General features: G+C 47.1%; 1 protein-coding gene and 1 long non-coding RNA gene across 8 annotated transcripts in view; one reads left to right on the top strand and one right to left on the bottom strand.

The window, feature by feature from the left end:
* Positions 1-2,925: 2,925 nt before the first annotated feature.
* LOC125625975 (uncharacterized) lies at positions 2,926-6,437 on the bottom strand. 2 transcript variants are annotated; one of them, XR_007353664.2, is made up of 3 exons: positions 6,323-6,437; positions 4,489-5,034; positions 2,926-3,532 (listed from the first exon to the last, which is right to left on the bottom strand). It is a non-coding gene; the product is annotated as an uncharacterized LOC125625975 (long non-coding RNA). The 2 variants fall into 2 exon arrangements; XR_007353665.2 differs by lacking the exon at positions 6,323-6,437 and adding an exon at positions 6,219-6,308.
* BCL2L13 (BCL2 like 13) overlaps positions 6,293-8,580 on the top strand; it is a 114,418-nt gene continuing 112,130 nt past the window's right edge. For 4 of the 6 annotated variants that reach the window (XM_048828259.2, XM_048828268.2, XM_048828231.2 and 1 more), the window contains exon 1: positions 6,328-6,453. The gene's annotated coding sequence lies outside the window, so the exon portion shown is untranslated. The other 2 variants (XM_048828242.2, XM_075122292.1) reach the window with 2 other exon arrangements.

Here is an 8,580-nt window from a genome sequence, read left to right as displayed (position 1 = left end):
ATAAAGAATCTCACATTATTTTGTAAAATCTCAAATAGCACTATTCAGTTACATATTGAATATCTGTCATATCCATACTTCTTCCTACATTTTGGTTTGTCTCTGGTTACTGAACATTTACAGTGCCTCAAACCAAATAATCTTCTGACACAAGCTAATCATCTTAACATCTAATGAAATAATAGCACAAGACATTATGGCAGCTATTTGAATGAATCTTTAACCTTTATGAAAGTTGTCAAGTCATTCAATACAGAAGAACATATTATACACAGATTTTTTTTTTAAAGTACAGGAGTTCCTAGTGTAGGAAGCAACTTGGACATTATGACATGATCACGTTTAAAGTAACTTCACAAAGAATCAGAACACTATTTTATTTAGTGTTGATTGTCCAAACAAAGTTTCCATACCTTACTCTCTCCTTGTACTTCATTTTAAAAAAAGATCCCAGACTTGCCATTATCTTCTTCTTTCTTAGCTCTCCAACAATTCTGTAAGCTATAACCTTACCTATGTGGACTGGATCGCAGACATGGAGTTACACTTCTTTTAAAGCTTCATTATTTCAAGTAACTTTTTTCTGCGGGATTTCCTAAAATCACTAACAGGTATACAATTGTCAAGATTACCAAATTTCCCACAAGAATTATTATCTAATTATATCTTTTTTTATGTTTTCCACTGTAACAGGTATGTGTACCACTGCTCTCTAGTGGATGGAATATGAAATGTTCTTGTGTGTGTAATCATAAACATATATACTGTACTGAGGACGGTTGCACTGACCAGACAGAGCGACCAGGTTGATGGCATTGCACCAGCCATCATGTAGTGAAGTTCCTAGATCTGGCTCAATCCTGCAAATCCACAAATCTCTGGAGAGGCCTCATGAGTGGCACTAGGTAAGGTCAGAACGTGTACCCCTTAGCATATCCCTAGTGAGTTTGAGAACACAGCGTGAGGGCGTGTTTTGTCCATCCAGGTGACATGGCTGACGAGTATGCAACACCACTTTTTAATAAAATGAGTGATTGAAGGAAGGACAGATCTCTACACAATTGTGACAGTTCACTCAAAGTCAAACCATTTTATACTCAGTATTTGGTGCTGACAGTGCACACGGAATGCCTTTAGCAGCTCCAAGTCTGCCTGCAAATTGTGTAAGAGAGAGAGACATTGTTGCCACTTAGCGGCACAGTTTACAAACTATTTATTGAACTCTAAAAATGCTATATCTGTGGAAGTATGAACATTTAAGTGTTGGAGATCCGTCATCCTTTAGTCTCTGAAACCTATACAGGATATCAAGCCTAAAATTAGTGTACAAGCGTCTACAAGTTTGTGTGGGATGAAGACAAATTTGGGTCTTACATAGGCTTGCCACTTTTTCAACAACTGGCATAGTGTGATATTGTGGTATTTCTCCTAGTGCATGTCAACAAAAAGTAATCCTATATTTGCACAATTTCCTTATTTTGTATGAAAACATCGCCATGTGGAAAATGCATCTTCACAGCATAATATTTTCTAGGATATATTAGTGATTTGAGGCTGTGTAAGCTAAGGCCCTGTCTACACTACAAAGTTAAGTCGACTTATATGTAAGTTGACATCGAGCCTCTGATTTAAGCAAGTTGATCTTGTGTGTCTACACAATGCTCATTGTGTTGGCGGAGTGCATCCTCACTAGCAGGGCTTGCATTGACACATGGAGCACTGCACCGTGGGTAGCTATACCACAGTGCACGTAGCCAATTTGGCGTTGGGCTTGCAATGCCTTATGGGACCAAAACATTGATGCAGGTGGTTATGGGCACATGGCATTAGCATCCCATGACACATTTACCTTCCTTCCTCCCTGGAATCAACGTCAAACAAACCAAGCCTTTTTCACAAGCCTGGGTTACCCACATCGATGCCATAACATGATAAGCATGGATCCCACTCAGCTGTACACTGTTGTTGTGAGCATTACAAACACCTCACGTCTTATCCTTCAGTATTTATACAGCCGATACAGGAGCCGCCGTGCAAAACAGTGTGATGCCACACGAGCAGCTCTGATGGAAGACATAGAGCGGAGCAATTCGCAGTTGCTGGTGACAGTCACACATCACCTTGACATGGTATAGCACTCTTTCTGGGCCCAGGAAACAAGCATTGACTGGTGGGACCACATTGTTATGCAGCTATTGGATGATGAGCAGTGGCAGCAGTACTTTTGAATGTGTAAGGCCACTTTCCAGGAGCTGCGTGAATTGCTTTCCCCAGCCCTGAAACGCAGCAATACTAAAATGAGAGCCACTCTGACAGTGGAGAAATGAGTAGTGATAGCTCTGTTGAAGCTTGCAACGCCAAACTGCTACTGGTCAGGGGGGCTTCAATTTGGAGTGGGTAAATCTACTGTGGGATCTGTTGTGATCCAAGTTTGCAGGGCTCCCAGGGCTCATGAAGCTGTACACTGGCAGCCTGGACAACAGTAAGGACTGGTTCAACCATAGGCTGAGCAAGTGCAGAATGATGGTGGAATGTGCCTTTGGATGTTTAAAAGGTTGCTGGTGCTGTTTGCTTACTAGGTTAGATCTCAGTGAAAACAATATCCCCATTGTTATTGCTGCCTTCTGTGCTTCATAATATCTGTGAAACAAAGGGAGAAAAGTTTCTGCCAGGGTGCAGGGGTTGAGACAAATCGCCTGGCAGCCAATTTTGAGCAGCCAGACACCAGGGCAATAAGAAGAGCACATCAAGGGTCTCTGCTCTCCGTGAGGCTTTGAAAGCCAGTTTCAACAATGAGCCAGAGTAATGTGACACTTACCTATGTTGTTTTTACCAAACTGTCCCCTCTATTGCATTTTCTCCCCTGTAAACTCCACCCCCACCAACCACCGTGTGTTGAATGAATAAAGAGCCTTTTCTCCTCAATCCATTAAGTTTTATTATGCACACAAACACACAGAGACAGCAAAGAAAAGTAAGATATTCTGAGGCAAAAGGGCTGGTAACACTGGCGGGGGGGGGGGGGAGAAACAAGGAAAGCTTGCTTATAGATGAACTGCAATAACAATCAAAGGTGTGGGAATGCGTGCTTTCTGGTCCTTGTACCCTCCCCTGGTGTTGAGTGCAAGGGATACCGAACTTCCCTCCCGCCTTATAGGACGTTTGGGAGAGGAGGATGTAGAACTGGGTGATGATGGCAGCAGGTTCAGCATAGGCTGCAGAGGGACTCTCGCATCCAGCTGCCTTTCTTGAACCTCAACCAGATGCCTCAACATGTCTGATTGTTCCTTCATAATCCGCAGCATCTCTTCCTATGTGGCACGCTCTTGTTCCCTGCATGCTCTCCTGTCCTCCCTGTCCATGTCCAGGTTCTCAGACAGTATAATCCTCCATGCTCTGAGCTCCGTCTTGTCACTCTTGGAGGCACGCATTAACTCATTGAACTTGTCCTCCCGAGTCTTCTTTTTCTGCCTTCTAATCTGGGAAAGTCTCTGTCCCAGTGTGGAGGATGCATTGGTGGACAAGGTTTCAGCTGCAAGGAATGCAAAGCACAAGGGTAGCATTAACAGCGCATACACTGTTTCTGGTGCAAGGTTAATTTTTTTTTTAATAAAAAAAGAACCACCCCTCAATACACTTCACTGAAAGCCACAATGTAATCACAACTGCTGGCTATTGCAAGAGTTGGTTTGCTGCTCCAGCCATGGTGAGTAAGGCCACGAGGCATGGGCAAGAGGTCTTGTGCTGTTGCTTTTGTGAAGACATCCTTGGGATCACAGGTTGGAACTTGAGAAAAGTCCCCTTTCCCCTGGCAACCTGGATAGTTTGTTACAAATAGTTCCCCCAAATAGTTTGTTACAAAAGCGGCACAGCACAGTGTTGGGGGAGTGCGAAGGGAGACAAATAGGAAGCCCCTCCCCACTTTTTTTCCAGTGCTGCTTGCAATACACGGTGATCCCTTCCAACCATGGCACCTTTGGGAAAGCGTGGTTGTGTGACCCATATTTCACCAAACGGTGGGTGGATTACTTGTTGAATTGTTTGCGGTTTAAGGGCTAGCATTGAAAACTTCCCCTCATCTCTCCTCGGTGACCCTATGCGATATCACTCTCCTGAGGGTAACAGAGGCTGCAAGGGAGCAGATGCTGCAAGTGTCTGGATGCAGACCTGGTCCTTATGCTGCAATGATGCCAGCAGAGTTAATACTGTAGTGGAACGGGAAAGTGTTCTACCATGGGGGACAAAATAAGGCAGTCCTTCCCAAAAACCTTCTGTAAAGGATTGCAGAGTACCTCCATGAAAGTTTCCTAGCAATCTCCATGGAGGATTCCCACGCCATCCCCATGCACATAAATAGTCTTTTTTGGAGAGCACCCTCTGCATAGCTGGAGTGGCCACCAATACCCACTACACCTATTTTTTTGTTCAGATTAAACATAAAAATAATAGCACGTAACCCCTACAGTTTGATTGGAAATGTGTACTCACCAGAGGAGCCTTCCCCGGCATCATGCTCCGCCGCCAATTGGTCCTGTGAAGGGATGGGCTCCAGGGTTAAAAACAGTTCTTGGCTGGCAGGGAGAATGGATCTTCCACTTGCCTACCTTACATTCTCCTCCTCTGCCTTGTCAACAATGTCCTCCTCATTGTTGCTCGACGTCGCCCAGGACTCCTGGAAGGTATCCACTGAGCGTTTTGGGGTAGTTGTGTGGTTGCCGTTGAGAATCACATGCAGCTCCTCATAAAAGTGGCATGTCTGTGGGGCAGAACCAGAACAACTGTTTGCCTCCCTTGTCTTCTGGTACACTTCTTCATTTTCAAGTGGCACTGCTGCGTGTTCCTTGTGTAGCCCTTCTCCCCCATACCCTGCACAATCTTGGCATAGATGCATTTCTTCAGCTGGACTGGAGCTCTGCCTGCACAGACTCTTCTCCCCAGACAGCAATAAGATCCACCACCTCGTGAGTACTCCATGCTGGAGCGTGTTTGCGGTCTTGAGTCTCCATGATTAGTTGTGCTGGTGAGCTCTCCATGCTGATCAAACAGAAAATGAAAATTCAAAAGTTCCTGGGGCTTTAACAGTGAAGTGTCTGTTTCCTGTGTACCTGGCTGATGTGCAATGGAGTTGAAAGTGCTCTCCAGAGTGGTCACAATGGAGCACTGTGGGACACCTCCCGGAGGCCAATTCATTCGAATTACACGACGCAGTGTCTACACTATCCCCATGTTGACCCATGGATGTCGAATCAAGCACTACACCTCTCGCAGAGGTGAAGTATAGAAGTCGACTTTACAGGCTTCTTAGGTTGACGGGAGGGACTCGGTAGTGTGGACACATACATTATTAGATTGATTTAATGCAGCTTATGTAAACCTACGTTTGTAGTGTAGACCAGGCCTAAGTTTATTGGGTAGGGCTGACTACTACTGTGTTATTTGGGGACAGTGTCAGTTTTTTCCAAGCGATCAGCTTGGGGAATGTTCACAGGTCACCCTTAGGCATATGTAGCATGTGTTACATTTGGGAGAGTTATTGAATACTGCTTCTTGGAGCAGTGCCTTTCTACTCAACATAGACCAAGCAGTTGCTGCTTAACAAATAATAATAAAAATAATAGCCAAAACCCCTGTATTGCTATGCAATGTCTTTTTTGCTGTATCCTGGTGAATTATTTGCTCAGCTGGGTGACGATTTTTGGCACAGTCAGTAGGGACGCTTAGTTTTCTTGGGGGCGCACATATTTTAGTTGGGTGGGAGAGCAGGTTTGGTGAGGTGGAGTTGGTGTGGTTTTTTTGCTCTGGACTTTGGAGCTGAGAGAAAGATTTAAAATACTGGAAATATTAATGAGACAGGAGGACACAGGGACAGATGATCCCAGCCCAGCTCCATGGGGCAGTTGGGTCAGAGGGACACGGGGCCAGGAGGACTGGGGGCAATGGGGCCAGGGGGCCCCAGGACAAGCCCATCCCCATCGAGGGCAATGGGCCAGAGAGTCGCAGGGGCAGGACGACCCCAGGAGAGTGCCCTAGGGGGCAGCGGGACCGGGGTACAGGACCGTGCGGTCGGGGTGAGGGAGCCTGGGCCGGCGTGAGGGCGCTTCTGTCACGCGTTGAGCGGGGGAAGCCCGGCTGCAACGGGGCAGCGAGTCAGGCGGACGCCTATCTCACCCTCACGCGCCCCTCACCGCCGCCATGACAGGTACCGAGGCGGAAGTTACCCATTGGCTAGAGACGAGGGGGGTTTGCTATCGCCGCCGCGTGGAGGTCACACGACGCGAACCGTCCTTACAGTTCCCGCGTGACGTGACCACGGTAACGTTACCTGATGCCCTTTCGCTCCCCCCCCCCTCCATCATGGCGGCGTCTGTAATTTAGGGCAGCTGCGAGTGCCGCGCGCACGCACAGGTTGGAGGCAGCGCCGCGCGTCCGCTGCCGCCGCCTCGCGAGACTCAGGTAAGGGGTCTGCACTCTACGCGCGCCCCTCACTCCCCTCCTCGGCGCGCGCGTGCGGCTCGTGGCGAGGAGGGTGGGGGTTCCGCGCGGGCGCGCGAGGCCCGGACCCCCTCCCCCGGGGTCGGACTCGGTGCCTTGAGAACTTTCACAGGGGGCGAGCGCGGGGGGGGGGCGGTGTCAGTACCGGTAACGGGGCGGGAGGAGCCCCCCCACAGGCCCCTCTCCAGCTACCACCTCCCCCTCCCCCCCCACTGGTTGCCTGGCCTCTCGGTGCGGAGGGGGCTGCGCCGTGCGGTGTGTCCGCGCGCGGGTGACGGTTTGGGGCGCCGTGGCTGAAGGACGTGCCCTCCCCCCGCCGGCGCCCGCGCCCCCGCCCCGGGCCGCCCAGCAGCGCGGGTGCCACAGGTGATGCGGCTGGCGCTGCAGCTGGCGGCCCCGCCGTGCCCTGGGCTGGCAGCTCCCGAGCCCCGCGCTCTGCTCTTCCGAGAGCAGCTCCCGAGTCCCGGCTCGACCGCGCCTGCTCGGGGTGCCCAGGGCCGCGTGGCTGACTGGTTCCTCCCTGCGGGAGAGGGGGAAACGCCGTGCCAGACCCGGGGTCCTGCTTGTCTACAGCCCTGTCTGCGGCATCTGCCTCTACCCCAGGTGTTTGGAGGGGGGCGTGCCAGAAACCCTGTGAGGGGCAGTTCTTTTTAACTGCTTATTTAGTAAGTTTTAACAAGTTCTGGCATCCTTGCCGTGTAATTAATAGAAACAAAGCAATGGTTTTCTCAGTGAGCTTTTATTCAGAGAGGCATTGTACAGAAGAAGTGAACAATGCATCTGAAGAAGTGGGTTTTTTACCTGTGAAAGCTTATGCCCAGATTAATCCCTTAGTCTTTAAGGTGCCACCGGATTCCTCGTTGTTACAGGAATATAGACACCCACTCTTTCTGTTTAATTGGGGATTACCCTATTATAGGGTGAGCATCTTTACAACACCCATAATATGTCATTTCTAGTGATCTCACTAAACTGAGTGAAATCTCTGTACATACATATAACAACCAGGTATGTTGATCAAATGTTAATGTTCAAATAAATTGGACAGGTGTGTTGGGTTTTTTGCAGGTGAATGTGCTTTGAGTATTGAAATATCAAATATCTAACTATCTCTAATGGACAACTCTTGAGGGAAGTTTAAAATGTAAACACAAGGAAGAGTGTGGAGGATCTGAATGGCAAATGATTTGGAGGCATATAGATCAGGTGGCTGAAGGATGTGACTTGGCTGCACAGGTATATATGCCTACATTGGAGTGCATGTGCTGATATAGCATACGGGCATATGATTTCTGTTCATTTCATCATTCCTACCTTACTGACTGACTTATTGCTTTGATTTGCCTCTTGCCATTTTTCTATCTATAGAGGTATTTATACCTCGCTTATCACTAGAGTATCTTTATTCTGAAAGGTCTGCTCAGCTGTCCCACTGACTATACTTGTGTGAATGTTTTTAAACGAATATACCAATTGGTTAACTTATATTTCAACTATCATTTTTAATTTATGCAACATGAAATTAAATGGCATTGCAAACTACTAAAAATGAATGAAAACTAATAAAGTTGGGGTTTTAATGATTTATCAACATAGTTTAGGGTCAAAGTTTGCAAAAGGTTGAGAACCTCTTCATTAGGTCATTTAATTGTTCTTTTTTAAAAAAAATCAAACCATTTGTTTATGGGATAATGTAATTAAATGCGCATTCTAAGGTTAACTAAAACCACACCCCAAATAAATGACTACCACAGAGCTTTTCACTGTTTTTGAATCCATTAAATGTCACTTGAGAAACAGAGACAAGGTGGGTGAGGTAGTATCTTTTATTGGACCAGCTTCAGTTGGTGAAAGAGGTTTTGAGCTTTGAAGAAGAGCTCCGTGTAGCTCCAAAGCTTGTCTCTCTCACTCACAGAAGTTGGTCCATCAAAAGATATTACCTCACCCACCTACCTGTTCTGGGACCAACATGACTACAATACCACTACAAACAACTTGAGAAATAGTAACAGATGAAATATTGATTAATTTCCAGTAGGAACTGAAATGTTTAAATTTTGATGAATTTTTGACCATTTACTAAAACCA

The sequence above is a fragment of the Caretta caretta genome, chromosome 1 (assembly GCF_965140235.1).
Source record: "Caretta caretta isolate rCarCar2 chromosome 1, rCarCar1.hap1, whole genome shotgun sequence".
Classification (NCBI taxonomy): domain Eukaryota; kingdom Metazoa; phylum Chordata; order Testudines; family Cheloniidae; genus Caretta; species Caretta caretta.
This window is presented reverse-complemented; position numbering and strand designations above follow the sequence as displayed.